At 47.6% G+C, this 14,710-nt stretch overlaps 1 long non-coding RNA gene across 1 annotated transcript; it reads right to left on the bottom strand.

Moving 5' to 3' along the window:
* Positions 1–314: 314 nt before the first annotated feature.
* LOC125629175 (uncharacterized) lies at positions 315–13,416 on the bottom strand. The gene is made up of 3 exons (XR_012665024.1): positions 13,293–13,416; positions 2,051–2,927; positions 315–1,609 (listed from the first exon to the last, which is right to left on the bottom strand). It is a non-coding gene; the product is annotated as an uncharacterized LOC125629175 (long non-coding RNA).
* Positions 13,417–14,710: the final 1,294 nt, after the last annotated feature.

Raw genomic sequence — 14,710 nt, 5'->3', positions numbered from 1 at the left:
TGGTAAAAAGCCTCACCAATTTGCCTAGGTGACTACAGACCCAGACCCTTGGATCTTAAGAACAATGAACAATCCTCCCAACACTTGCACCCCCCCTTTCTTGGGAAATGTTGGATAAAAAGCCTCACCAATTTGCATAGGTGACCACAGACCCGAACCCTTGGATCTGAGAACAATGAAAAAGCGTTCAGTTTTTTACAAGAAGACTTTTAATAAAAAATAGAAGTAAATAGAAATAAAGAAATCCCCCCTGTAAAATCAGGATGGTAGATATCTTACAGGGTAATTAGATTCCAAAACATAGAGAACCCCTCTAGGCAAAACCTTAAGTTACAAAAAAGATACACAGATAGAAATAGTTATTCTATTCAGCACAATTCTTTTCTCAGCCATTTAAAGAAATCATAATCTAACACATACCTAGCTAGATTACTTACTAAAAGTTCTAAGACTCCATTCCTGGTCTATCCCCGGCAAAGACCCAGCATACAGATAGACACAGACCCTTTGTTTCTCTCCCTCCTCCCAGCTTTTGAAAGTATCTTGTCTCCTCATTGGTCATTTTGGTCAGGTGCCAGCGAGGTTACCTTTAGCTTTTTAACCCTTTACAGGTGAGAGGAGCTTTCCCCTGGCCAGGAGGGATTTCAAAGGGGTTTACCCTTCCCTTTATATTTATGACAACCTGTCCCCAGCCTCTCTCCATTCACAGAGTTTTGGAACCCATGTCCCTTGCCTAGCGAGTGCTACTTAGTTGATGGTGAATCCCTCCATCATAACAAAAGGCCAAGTACAGTTCTACTGTCCTTGATTCCCATAATCAGGGTAATAACAATTTATTCTTCCTGCCCCAATAACAGAGACACTGGGGATCCCACAGCAGCCAAAGTGATCATTTGGGCAGCTATGGCCTCATTCTAGCGGGGGTGGGTGAGCCTATGCAAATGAGATCGGCCCGTGAAGTTCTTTTCCACAACTTGCCACACCTCACCACCAGATGTCAGGGTGGAGCTCATCCTGACTCTGCTTACACTTGCAAAGGAAATAAAGTCACTATCATTTAAAAACCATGTATTCTTTATTAATTGATTATAAAAATAGGAAGATAACTCACAAGGTAGCCTGGGTGGGGTGTGGGAGGACGGAAGGAAAAGGCCACTTTAAAACTTCTTGAATGACAGCCTTCTGTTGCTTGGGCTGTCCACTGGGGTGGAGTGGTTGGGTGCCCAGAGCCTTCCCCCCCACCACGTTCTTGGGCGTCTGGGTGAGGACGATGGAACTTGGGGAGGAGGGAGGGCGGTTAAGCAGGGGCTGCAGCAGCAGTCTGTGATCCTGCTGCCGTTCATGAACTGGACAGATGTCCGTTTGATCTCACAGTACCCCAGGGTTGCCTCATGCCTCCTCTGATCTTCCTGCCGCCACCTCTCCTCACATTCATCGGCCACTTTCCTGTACTCTGCTATTGTGTCCCTCCACACATTCTGCTGAGCTCTGTCAGTGCCGGACGACTGCATGATCTCAGAGAACATTTCATCTCGCATGCGTTTTTCTCTCCGCCTTATCTGAGATAGCCTTTGGGATGGAGGAGGGAGGCTTGAAACATTTGCAGCTGCTGGAGGAAAAAATGGGAGTGAAGTATTTAAAAAGAGCATTTTACAGAACAATGGCTATACTCTTTCACGGTGAACAACACTATTCACATTACATAGCACATGTGATTTTGGTACAAGGTCGCATTTTGCATCTTATATTGAGTGCCTGTGGCTTTGGTGTTAGAGATCACACATGCAGTGCCAGGCAACAGAATTCGGCTTGCAGGCGGCCATGGTAAGCCATAGTCTTTCGGCTTCTGCAATCTTCATAACAGCAGTGCCCTCCTCTCCCATACCAAGCAAAGCACGTTGAGTTGGCCATTTAGTGCTGCGGTTTTCCTGTTAACGTGCAGCAGCAGAAACCAAACTAATCCCAAACCCCATCCAATTCTCTGGGCTACTTAATCATTAAAAAACACTTGCTTTTATAATGTGTATTATATTTAAAAAGGTACACTTACCAGAGGTCCCTTCTCCGGCTTTGTTGGATTGGGAGGGTATTTCAGTCAGGGTGAGAAAAAGATCCTGGCTGTCGGGGAGAACGGTGTGCTGTGTGCTCTCCCCAAGCTCGTCCTCCTCCTCCTCATCTTTCCCGTCCACAAAATCCTCAGGCATGGCGGAGAGTACCCCATCATCGGAGTCCACGGACAGGGGTGGAGTAGTGGTGGCGGCCCCCCCTAGAATTGCATGCAGCTCAGCGTAGAAGTGGCATGTCTGGGGCTCTGTCCTGGAGCATCCATTTGATTCTTTGGTTTTCTGTTATGCTTGTCTGAGCTCCTTAAGTTTCACGCGGCACTGTGTTGCGTCCCTGCTGTAGCCTCTGTCCCTCATGGCCTCGGAGATTTTTTGAAATGTTTTGGCATTTCGTCTTTTAGAACGTAGTTGTGATAGCATGGATTCATCTCCCCATACAGCGATCAGATCCAGTACCTCCCGTTCGGTCCACGCTGGAGCTCTTTTTCGATTCTGGGACTCCATCATGGTCACCTCTGCTGATGAGCTTGCCTGGCTAAACAGGAAATGAGATTCCAAAGTTCCCGGGGCTTTTCCTGTACACCTGGCCAGTGTATCCGAGTTCAGAGTGCTGTCCAGAGCGGTCACAATGGTGTACTGTGGGATAGCTCCCAGAGGCTAATATCTTCGAATTGCGTCCACACTAATCCTAACTTGAAATGGCAATGTTGATTTCAGTGCTAATCCCCTCATTGGGGAGGAGTACAGAAATCGGTTTTAAGAGCCCTTTATGTCGAAAAAAATGGCTTTGTTGTATGGACGGGGGCAGGGTTAATTCAATGTAACGCTTCTAAATACGACATAAACTTGTAGTGTAGACCAGGCCTAAGTAAGTAAAGGAAAGGGAATAAAAGAAAGTGTGAGTGCGGGGTGGGGAACATCTGTTAATTCCTTTAAATTTAAAATGCTTTAACAGGTTTTCCATGACCCCACATAAAAGACTTACAAGGGTGGGAGGAAGGGGGCACACTGACTCATATTGCCTATAAACCAATGCTAGGAGCCTGGGTAACAAACCAAGAGTAATTAGAATTGCTCATTTATGAGTATAACTTTGATCTAGTTGGTATTATGGAAACTTGGTGAGATAATTTGCACTATTGGAATGTTACAGTCAATTATTATACCCTCTCTGGGAAGGAGCAAGTGGGCAAAAAGTGTGTGTGTAGGGGGGAACTTGGCATCCTATGTCAAAAATAACATTACTTGTTTCCAAGTCACTGATAACTTGGAAGAAAATGATGTTGAGCTGTTTATGGATCGGTGTCCGAGCAGATCAAGCACAAGATGGGATACTAGTTGGTGTCTGCTACAGACCACCACATCACAATAGAGAACAGGATGACTGGCTTCTCACACATTTCTAAGTCCTGGGGCCTCAAGCCTATAAGAGAAGGGAGGTAACTGAGTGAGCTCTCTGCTGGCATCTGCCAGGGAGCAAGTGCAGTGGACTGAGTGAGGCAGTACCTCATTTGCATATTAACTGCAGATAGTTTGGGGACATTGGGGTATAATTTGACTAAGTTTTGTACTTGGGGTCCATATAGTTGAGAGTATGCTGTTGAGAACCCACCTGGGCAAAGGCTGGAGAATGACTGAGTATGGTCACCCTGATGGATACTGATGTTTGTCACTGGGAATAGCTCTTTGGGTGGTAAAGTCTCTACTGTGGTCCTAAGGCTACTGGTCTCCTTGCATCTGGAAAGCTGAGCTAAGAGGTGTAATTGCTTCACATGGGTAGAAGTCACCAGAGATTCCAGTTGTCTCGACACTGGCAAGCAGAGGTGGGAGCCTAGCCGCAGTTCTGGATGTCTGAGCAGCTGCCAAAGCAAGGCAGTCATTGGATTCACCCACAGGCCTTAGCTTGTGGCAGAGAGCAGTTGTGTGAATGACACAGGGAGCAGGAATTCACAGCAACCATCTGTGTCAGCCTAGTGACTTTGTCCCAGCTTCTGAACTCACTATAGCACAGTGGTTCTCAACCTGTTTATCACTGGGGGCTGCATATGCGGCCCACAATGTGTTACATGGGCTGCAGGCTGAGAACCACAGTGTGGCCAGGCAGCCAGAGCCCAGGACCTTGCTGTGCGAGGCCAGGCAGCAGGAGCCCAGGATCCCAAGATGTGGGGCCGGGCAGCAGGACCCGAGACCCTGAAGTGCAGGGCTGTGCAGCCGGCAGCTGGTCCTGGACCTCTCAGTGCAGGGCCGGGAGCAAGACCCCGGGACACCACTGTGAGGGGCCAGGCAGCCCACAGCCAGATCTGACCCCCCCACATGGGGCTGGGCAGCTGAACCCAACCTCTGGAGCAGAGCCCCACCTAAAACCTGGGGGTTCTGCAGCACCCCAGCAAAACTCTAGATCCCAGTGCCCTCCCCAACCTGCCCACAGACCCACTCCCTGCAGAACTCACCAGCCCCCTGCTGGCAGCATCACTCCAGCAGGCTGCCTTATTCTCTCTCCTGCTCAGCCAGCCCCACCCCTTATCAGACCAGCATGGGAAATTTTGACATTTTTTTTAGCACACAGCTGGGCCACAGCTCTGTGCTAATTGGGCTGCTGATTGAGAACTGCTGCTATAGCAGGACAGGTTTACCTGGACTCTGGGAACCACCAACAATGAGGGAGGAAGTTGGGGACCCATGAACTGAGAGTTGAAGGCTGGGATGGCAGAACAAACTGCATCAGCCATTCAGGGTCCAATTGTTTGGGACTAAGACTTATGCACCATGAGGTAAATGGTGGTGAAAGGTGTTAAACTGTAAATATTTGTCCTAGTTTAACCTGGCCCTTCCCTGGCCCCCCCAATAAAGTTAAGACCATAAGAATGGCCATACTGGGTCAGACCAAAGGTCCTTGTAGCCCAGTATCCTCTCTTTCGACAGTGGCCAATGCCAGGTGTGGGAATGAACAGAACAGGTAATCATCAAGTGATCCACTCCCTATCTCCCATTCCCAGCTTCTGGCAAACAGAGGTTAGAAACACCATCCCTGCCCATCCTGGCTAATAGCCATTGATGGACCTATCTGTGATGGGCTGGGTCACAGAAGACGCCCTGGGACTGCCACCTGATGTGCTGAGACTACCTCTGAACCAGTTTTCCCTGACAGCTTGGGACTTCAGTACCCTGTCTTGTTGAGGCAGACACGCTAGCCTGCTACAAACACAGATCCAGGTCTGAACCATGTCCCCCACAAGCTGCAGACTTAACCGAAAACAGCTTAAGAAGTGCTCCTGTCACTAGCACCCAGATACCCAGTTCCCAATGGGATCCAAACCCTAAATAAATCCATTTTACTCTGTAGAAAGCGTATACAGGGTAAACTCATAGATTGTCCGCCCTCTATAACACTGACAGAGAGATATGCACAGCTGTTTGCTCCCCCAGGAATTAATTACTTACTCTGAGTCAATTAATAAGCAAAAAGCGATTTTATTAAGTATAAAAAGTCAGATTTAAGTGGACCCAAGTAATAACAGACAGAACAAAGTAAATTACCAAGAAAAATAAAAGAAAAACACGCAAGTCTAAGCCTAATACAGTAAGAAACTGATTACAGATAAATCTCACCCTCAGAGATGTTCCAGTAAGCTTCTTTCACAGACTAGACTCCTTTCTAGTCTGGGCCCAATCCTTTCCCCTAGTACAGTCCTTGTTCCAGCTCAGGTGGTAGCTAGGGGATTTCTCATGATCGCAGCCCACTTTGTTCTGTTCCACCCCCTTTTATAGCTTTGGCACAAGGTTGGAATCTTTTGTCTCTCTGGGTCCCCACATCTCTTTCTAAATGGAAAAGCACCAGATTTAAGATGGACTTCAGTACCAGGTGACATGGTCACATGTCCTGTGAGACCCCAAACCTTCATTCTTCCCAGCTTGACTCACAGGAAGGCTTGCAAGTAAACAGAGTCATCTACAGTCAATTGTCCTAGTCGATGGAAGCCATCAAGATTCTAAACCACTATTAATGGCCCACACTTTGCATAAGTACAATAGGACCCCAGAGTTATATTTCATATTTCTAGTTTTAGATACAAGAATGATACATTCATACAAATAGGATGACCACACTCAGTATATTATAAGCTTTATAATGATACCTTATAAGAGACCTTTTGCATGAAGCATATTCCAGTTACATTATATTCACACTTATTAGCATATTTTCATAAAATCATATGAAGTGCAATGTCACACTATCCTCCATGAATTTATCTAGTTCTTTTTTGAATTTTATTTGTTTTAAATCTCTGTGCTTGCAAATAGGAACAGATTTGCCCGGCAAAGGTACCCGAGTGATTAGAGGTTTCTAGATTACTGGGTGGGAGCTTGAGACAAAATTGAAGAGAATCCCCTGAAATAAGGACCTGTCCCCTGCTGGTGCCTTGGCAGAAGGGTTACACACCTATCTACAATGTGTAGGGAAAAAAACCTGTGTGATCATGAGGGATTTCAGTTTGAGTGACATATTCTGTAGGTCCCATGCTTTCAGTACTAAAACACAGTGTTTAATTCGTAATGAAAGAGGTGCCAGGGCTCAGGCAATATTTTTACATTAATAAGTGATGCAGCAAACCCAGAGGTGCTGGAGCTATGAACTGCCACCAGAGGTGCCAAGGCTCAGCCCTGGCAAAAATTAAGCACTGCTAAATCCCTGGGAATTTCTAAATGTAATAGATGGCAATTTCCTAAGCAAAATAGTGTTGTAATCAACATAGGGGATTTTTTTATCAGACCTTGTCTTAACTGATAAAGAGAAACTGATCACAGAACTAAAAGTCAATGGAAACTTAGGCACCAGTGATCATGGCTTGATCACATTTATAACAAGGAAGTAGAATAAAGTCCAGACCAGTGAGATCTATACTTGGTAGTTTAATAGGGCCAATTTTGCAAAGCTGAAAACAATTATGATCCAGATCAGCTGGGAGGAAGAATGTAATCAGAAAAATTTGAATGATATTTGCAGATCATTTAAAAACATCTTACTAGGTGTCCAAAAAGCCACAATCCTACAATCAAGGCAGAAGGCCACACTGGTTAAAAAAACAACTTGGTTTAATGCGGAAGTGAAGGCCGCTGCAAAAAATTATATATATATATATATAAAACAAATGGAGAAAAGGGGAAGTTGATAGTCATACATATAAAGCAGAAGTTAGGAATTCTAAAAAAATTAAAAAAGGAAGCCAAGGGACATAAGGAGAAATCTAGAGTCATTAGAGTCAAGAAGGAGCTTTTAAAAAAAAATATTAGAAACAAAAAGAATCATGAGAAAGGTATTGGTGCATTAGTAGATGGAAATGGCAGAATTATCAATAATAATGCAGAAAAAGCAGATATGTTCAATAAATATTTCTGTTCTGTATTTGAGGAAAAAAACGTCATCATATGGTGGTGACAACACATTTTTCATTCCACTAGTATTTCTGGAGGACGTTAAACAGAAGCTACTAAAGTGATACATTTTTAAATCAGCAGGTCCAGGTAACTTGCACCCAAGAGTTTTAGAAGAGATGGCTGAGAAGCTTGCTGGACTTTTAATGCTGATTTTTCAATAAGCCTTGGAGCACTGGGAAAGTTCCAGAAGCCTGGCAGACAGCCAAGGTTGCAACAATTTTTAAACAGGATAAACAGGATGACCTGGGTAATTATAGATCTGTCATTCTAACTATGATCCTGGGCAAGATAATGGAGCAGCTGATAAGAGACTCAGTTAATAAAGATCTAAAGGAGGGTAATGTAATTAATGCAAATCAACGTGAGTTTATGGTAAATAAATCCTGTCAGACTAACGTGATATCTTTTTGTGATGAGATTACAAGTTTGGTTGGTCAACATAAGAGCAGCCATACTGGGTCAGACCAAAGGTCCATCTAGCCCAGTGTCCTGTCTTCTGACAGTGGCCAATGCCAGGTGCCCCAGAGGGAATGAACAGAACAGGTAATCATCAAGTGATCCATTCCGTCACCCATTCCCAGCTTCTGGCAAACAGTAATAGGTAATAGTGGTGACACAATATACTTAGAAATCCAAAATGGTATCAAATCATTCTTTGGGAGAAGTAGCACCCGATCAATGTTTGCAAATGAAGGCCTCTATCTAGAAATAATTTAAACAAACATTTCCTATTCATACCAATGCTGTGTGTTTCTAGGTAGTCAAATACATATATCCTGTGTCGCCAACTCTCATTATTTTATCATGGCAATGGCAATGTTTGGTATTTATCTGAAGGCACAAGCTTCTGGAATCAAGGGATTGATTGATAATTGTCTAGATGGCAGCCAGTATCAAGTGGAGTGCCCCAAGGGTCAGTCCTGGGGCCGGTTTTGTTCAATATCTTCATAAATCTTCATAAATGATCTGGAAGATGGTGTGGATTGCACTCTCAGCAAATTTGCGGATGATACTAAACTAGGAGGAGTGGTAGATACGGTGGCAGGTAGGGATAGGATACAGAGGGACCTAGACAAATTGGAGGATTGGGACAAAAGAAATCTGATGAGGTTCAACAAGGATAAGTGCAGGGTCCTGCACTTAGGACGGAAGAATCCAATGCACCACTACAGACTAGGGACCGAATGGCTAGGCAGCAGTTCTGCGGAAAAGGACCTGGGGTGACAGTGGACGAGAAGCTGGATATGAGTCAACAGTGTGCCCTTGTTGCCAAGAAGGCCAATGGCATTTTGGGATGTATAAGTAGGGGCATAGCCAGCAGATCAAGGGACGTGATCGTTCCCCTCTATTTGACATTGGTGAGGCCTCATCTGGAGTACTGTGTCCAGTTTTGGGCCCCACACTACAAGAAGGATGTGGAAAAATTGGAGAGAGTCCAGCGAAGGGCAACAAAAATGATTAGGGGTCTGGAACACATGACTTATGAGGAGAGGCTGAGGGAACTGGGATTGTTTAGTCTGCAGAAGAGAAGAATGAGGGGGGATTTGATAGCTGCTTTCAACTACCTGAGAGGTGGTTCCAAAGAGGATGGTTCTAGACTATTCTCAGTGGTAGAAGATGGCAGAACAAGAAGTAATGGTCTCAAGTTGCAGTGGGGAAGGTTTAGGTTGGATATTAGGAAAAACTTTTTCACTAGAGGGTGGTGAAACACTGGAATGCGTTACCTAGGGAGGTGGTAGAATCTCCTTCCTTAGAAGTTTTTAAGGTCAGGCTTGAGAAAGCCCTGGCTGGGATGATTTAGTTGGGGATGGGTTCTGCTTTGAGCAGGGGGTTGGACTAGATGACCTCCTGAGGTCCCTTCCAACCCTGATATTCTATGATTCTATGATAATTGCAGCTTTCATTAAAAGGACTCTAGCCTTCCTGGTTAAGGAAAAAAGCTGGAAAATATTAAGCTAATATACCCTATAAACACAAAAACACAAACAAATAGAACCCAAATGTATTTCTTTTTTAAAATATCATACTTTTAATGCATGACTGATGATTTTTGAATTCTTGGGGCTGTCTAATACTGTAAATAAGTTTAGTAAAAATACTATAGAATGTGGCCTTTCAGAGGGATTTCACAGAAGAAAGTGCAGTACTCCTCATGAAAATTTGGGAAGTCATTTCTATGCACAAGTGGTGATGTGTCAAAGATAGAGGCACTAGATAGAAGGGCAAAACAGCAATTGCAGAAATCAGTGCTCATTGGTGCATCAAATTAAACTGCAGATGTTTTGAGAGCAGTCTGAGAAATCTATACGTCTTAATAACATTTGATCACAAAGAATACATTTGTGCAACAGGATAAAAATACTGCAAATTTAGAAATAAATCTGGTATGGAAATTGTATGGTGGGCCATGAATGCTCACAAAATTTGGATTGGGGTTCAGGAGGGATTGAGGGCTCTTGGGTGGGGCCAGAAAAGAGGAGTTCAGGGTGCGGGAGGGGGCCCCAGGCTGGGGCAGAGGGTTGGAGTACGGGGGGGGTGAGGGCTTCGGCTGGGGCTGCAGGTTCTGGGGCGGGGCTAGGGATGAGGTGTTTGGGGTGGAGGAGGGTGCTCCAGGCTGGGACTGAGGGGTTCAGAGGGCAGGAGGGGGATCAGGGCTGGGTCAGAGGCATGGTGGAGATCAGGGGTGCAGGCTCTGGGTAGCACTTACCTCAAGCAGCTCCTGGAAGCAGCAGTATGTCCCCCCTCCGGCTTTGGCATGGCCAGGCGGCTCTGCGCGCGGCCCCATCCTCAGGCACCGCCCCTGCAGCTCCCATTTGCTGCAGTTTCCAGCCAATGGGAGCTGCAGGGTTGGCACCTGCGGACAGGGCAGCACGCGGAGCGCCCCAGCTGGCCCTAAACATAGGAGCCAGAGGGGAGACATGCCGCTGCTTCCAGGAGCTGCGGTGCGCAGAGCAGCCTCTGACCCCACTCCCCGGCTGGAGCGTGAAAGCGGGGCAAGCCCCAGACCCCACTCCCCAGCAGGATCCTATAGGCCAAAGTTTCTCAACTTTTCAGGTTGGCGACCGCTTATTCAAAATAAAAAATGTTTACAACCCTCCTCCCTCTTACACGTACTACAAGAACAAAAGCGTATCCATGATAACTATGATAAACCTGTAGAATTTGTGTGTGTTGTGAGAGGTCAATAGAGAATACATAGCCCAAGCAGTAGACACTCATGCTTTATAATACAGGGATCCTGCTTCAATCCCTGCTGACAACCTGACCAGAAAAATACCCAACCCACAAACAAAACAAACACCCTCAAGATCCTTTCGAGATGACCCCTAATCAGCCCAACTCTCATTCAGTTCAAAAGCTCAGCACAATGGGGCCCTGATACTGCTGGGCTATTTGGACACTACCGCAGTGTAAAGGATAACAGTAATGAATAACAATGAGCCTCATTTCCCCCTTTTTTAATTTCTCATCATCACTCCTCCTGACTTGCCCCAAAATTTGTTGGACTGGATCCTCAGCTGGTGTAAATTGCTGTAGATCCATTAAAGCCAACACTCGCAGATCTTGCTATATCTTGACTTTATATATCACATATATCTCGACTTTAGCAAAGCTTTTGATACGGTCTTCCACAGTATCCTTGCCAGCAAGTTAAAAAAGTATGGATTGGATGAACGGACTATAAGGTGGATAGAAAGCTGGCTAGATTGTCGGGTTCAACAGGTAGTGATCAATGGCTCAATGTCTAGTTGGCAGCCAGTATCAAGTGGAGTGCCTCAAGGGTCGGTCCTGGGGCCGGTTTTGTTCAACATCTTTATTAATGATCTGGATGATGGGATGGATTGCACCCTCAGCAAGTTCGCAAATGACACTAAACTGCGGGGAGAAGTAGATACACTGGAGGGTAGGGATAGGGTCCAGAGTGACCTAGACAAATTGGAGGATTGAGCCAAAAGAAATCTGATGAGGTTCAACAAGGACAAGTGCAGAGTCCTGCAATTAGGACGGAAGAATCCCATACACTGTTACAGGCTGGGAACTGACTGGCTAAGCAGCAGTTCTGTAGAAAAGGACCTGGGGATTAAAGTGGATGAGAAGCTGGATATGAGTCAACAGTATGCTCTTGTTGCCAAGAAGCCTAACAGCATATTGAGTTGCATTAGTAGAAGCATTGCCAGCAAATAAAGGGAAGTGATTGTTCCCCTCTATTCGGCACTGATGAGGCCTCATCTGGAGTACTGTGTCCAGTTTTGGGCCCCCACTACGGAAAGGATTTGGACAAATTTGGAGAGAGTCCAGCAGAGGGCAACGAAAATGATCAGGGGGCTGGGGCACATGATTTACAAGGAGAGGCTGAGGGAACTGGGCTTGTTTAGTCTGTAGAAGAGAAGAGTGAGGGGGAATTTGATAGCAGCCTTCAACTACCTGAAGGGGGGTTCCAAAGAGGATGGTGCTTGGCTATTCTCAGTGGCGGCAGAAGACAGAACAAGAAGCAATGGTCTCAAGTTGCAGTGGGGGAGGACTAGGTTAGATATTAGGAAACACTATTTCACTAGGAGGGTGGTGAAGCACTGGAATGGGTTACCGAGGGAGGTAGTGGAATCTCCATCCTTAGAGGTCTTTAAGGCCCGGCTTGACAAAGCCCTGGCTGGGATGATTTAGTTGGTGCTGGTCCTGCTTTGAGCAGGGGTTGGACTAGATGACCTCCCAAGGTCTCTTCCAACCCTAATCTTCTATGATTCCTGTCTACTATAAACTGGTGTCTTCCCATGTGAATCAATGAGGGCAGATCCCCACCTGGTGTAAATTGATGTTGCTACACTGGAGCCAATGAGGTCAGATTCCCAACTGGTGTACATTAGCCACTCTTCATAGGAGCCAATGGCTCAGAACCCGAGGGTATATAAAGCTGTGTCACTCCATTGAGTCAGAGGCACTAGATCCCAGATAGTGTAAATAGACCATCACTCCAGTGGACTTGGCAGAGCTGGGCGGATTTACACCAGATGGATATCTGGCCATTTGGTTTGTAATCAGCCCCCTGCAGCAGAGATCTAAAACAAAGCCATTTTGTCCACTACACCCCAGCTCTGGGGCCAGTTCAATTTCATATATACTATAGTGCAAGAAACTGCTACCTGTAGGCATTTGCTACATCAGGTAGCAGTGTACTACAATAGCAGTTTCTTACAATCTAATGTATCAGTAACTGCTACCCTACAAGGAGCAGTTTACTACACTACACCGGCAGCTCCCAGGGCTGTCTCCACCTCCTTAACAGCCCTCACGGCCTTGGCCCGTCACTTCTCAACCACCCACCATGACAGCCTGGGTGAGTCCATCCCCAGCTGCTGTGAGAGCACCCCTCCAAGCCAGTTCCCTGCCTGGCACCTCCGTTCTCCTCAGGGGCAGCCTAGACATGCAGCAGTGTCTCCTCTCCCCTGACACAGCAGGTGGGGATGAGGAGACTCCAGGAGACAGAGGGGGTAACTTTAGGGCTGTAGATTGTTCCCTCTGGGACCACAATGTAAATAGCTGCAGGGCTGGTGGGTCCCGGTCCTGCAGCAGGGGCAGATTGGCAGAGGCCCTGGGTGTTTTTCATCTTCCTCTGCAGCATGGGGCACGGGGCACTTGCTGGAGGATTCGCTGCACCTTGAAGTCTTTAGACCATGATTTGAGGACTTCAGTAGCTCAGACCTAGGTCAGGGGTTTGTTACAGGATGGGTGGGTGAGATTCTGTGGCCTGCGTTGTGCAGGAGATCAGACTAAAGGATCATAATGGTCCCTTCTTACCTTAAAGTCTATGATTCCCCTGGGGCTCGGTTAGCCTCTGTCTGGTTCATTTGCGCTGGAGGTTTCTGTCTGTCTAGGCAGGAGAGAAGGAATCTGGCTTCATCCATCTTTAATTGACCTACGCCAGGAGAACCAGGGAGGGGTTTTTAGTAGCTGTGGCCACCAGAGGGCCCTGGCTGCTGCTAAGGGAGGGCTGGTGGCTCTCTATGCTTCTCTCTGCCCGCCATTTCCGGGGCTGAACTTCCCGGGTCAGACGCTGCCGCTGCCTCCATCGTGAGCCGGGAGCCGAAGCTGAGCCGCTGCCGCTGCCCAGCGGGGTGTGTGCGGGGAGAGCCCTTCCCCAGCGCCCCTCGGGGCCCAGCCGCGGGGACTTTCTGCGGGGGCTGGAACCAGCCCCTGAGCCGGAGCCTGCAGGTGAGGGGAGAGACCCGGGGGAAGGGCCGGGGCCGGGCAGGAAAGTGACTCTGCACCAACGGCCCCGCCTCGCCCCAGCTCTGCTCCCGGGGGGGCGGGGGTCTGCGAGTCCCGGAGCTGCTGCTCCCCACCCCGCGCTCTGCTCCCCTGAGCGCCTGCAGGAGCCGAGCCAGCGTCTGGAGAGCGACCGGCCTGGGCCGGGCCAGGGACCGAGTCTCCCAGCCCGAGAGGAGGGGAGGGAGATGGGGGGAGAGTCCGGCAAGGCCAGCAGGAGCAATAGGGGGGAGGGAGGTTCCCAGCTCCCAGCCTTGCCCAGTTCCATTCACTGCAGACGCAGCACCCCGGGCAGACTGACTTACCTGAGACAAGGTGAGGAGCAGGAAGAGGAAAAACAAGTTCTTGCCTTTGCCTAGTCCCTGCACTGCTGGGGAATGTGCTGCCCTGTGGACAGTGTCAGGGGGATCCCCAAAGTAGCTCTTTCGATTCTGAAATTGTGGGGGCCAAGAGCAATCAAGAGATCTTCTCAGTAACTTCCTGTGCCCAGATACACAAAGGGGCTGGGGTGTTGCAACGCTGAGCATCATAAAGGCCTCCTGGCATGTAGCCAGTCACTGGAGTAACAATGGAGTGAGGTGCCCACGCTCCCTGTACAGTGACTGGGCAGAGATAGGGGCCTAGGAGTGGGATCCACAAAGGCCCCTATGCTAGGTGAGCAGCTGCTTGAGCTAGCCCATGGAGATGCTGATGACAGGGATGTATCCAAAGCCCAGCTCTCTCTCAGAGATAGGGTTCAGACTGCAGGGCAGCACCTATCCCTGTTCGGGAACTACAGCTGGGATATCCTCTTCAGGAGGCTGGTAGGTCAGGTGCGTATTGTGGTTCTTGTGAGGCACTTAGGCAGCTGTTGAAATCCACACACAATAGACTCAAGCAACTCCCCAGCCCTGCAGAGTGTGGAGCTGCAGGGAAAGAGTCTGGTGGGAATCAGGGTGTGAAATGCATTG

The sequence above is a fragment of the Caretta caretta genome, chromosome 14 (genome assembly GCF_965140235.1).
Source record: "Caretta caretta isolate rCarCar2 chromosome 14, rCarCar1.hap1, whole genome shotgun sequence".
Lineage (NCBI taxonomy): Eukaryota > Metazoa > Chordata > Testudines > Cheloniidae > Caretta > Caretta caretta.
This window is presented reverse-complemented; position numbering and strand designations above follow the sequence as displayed.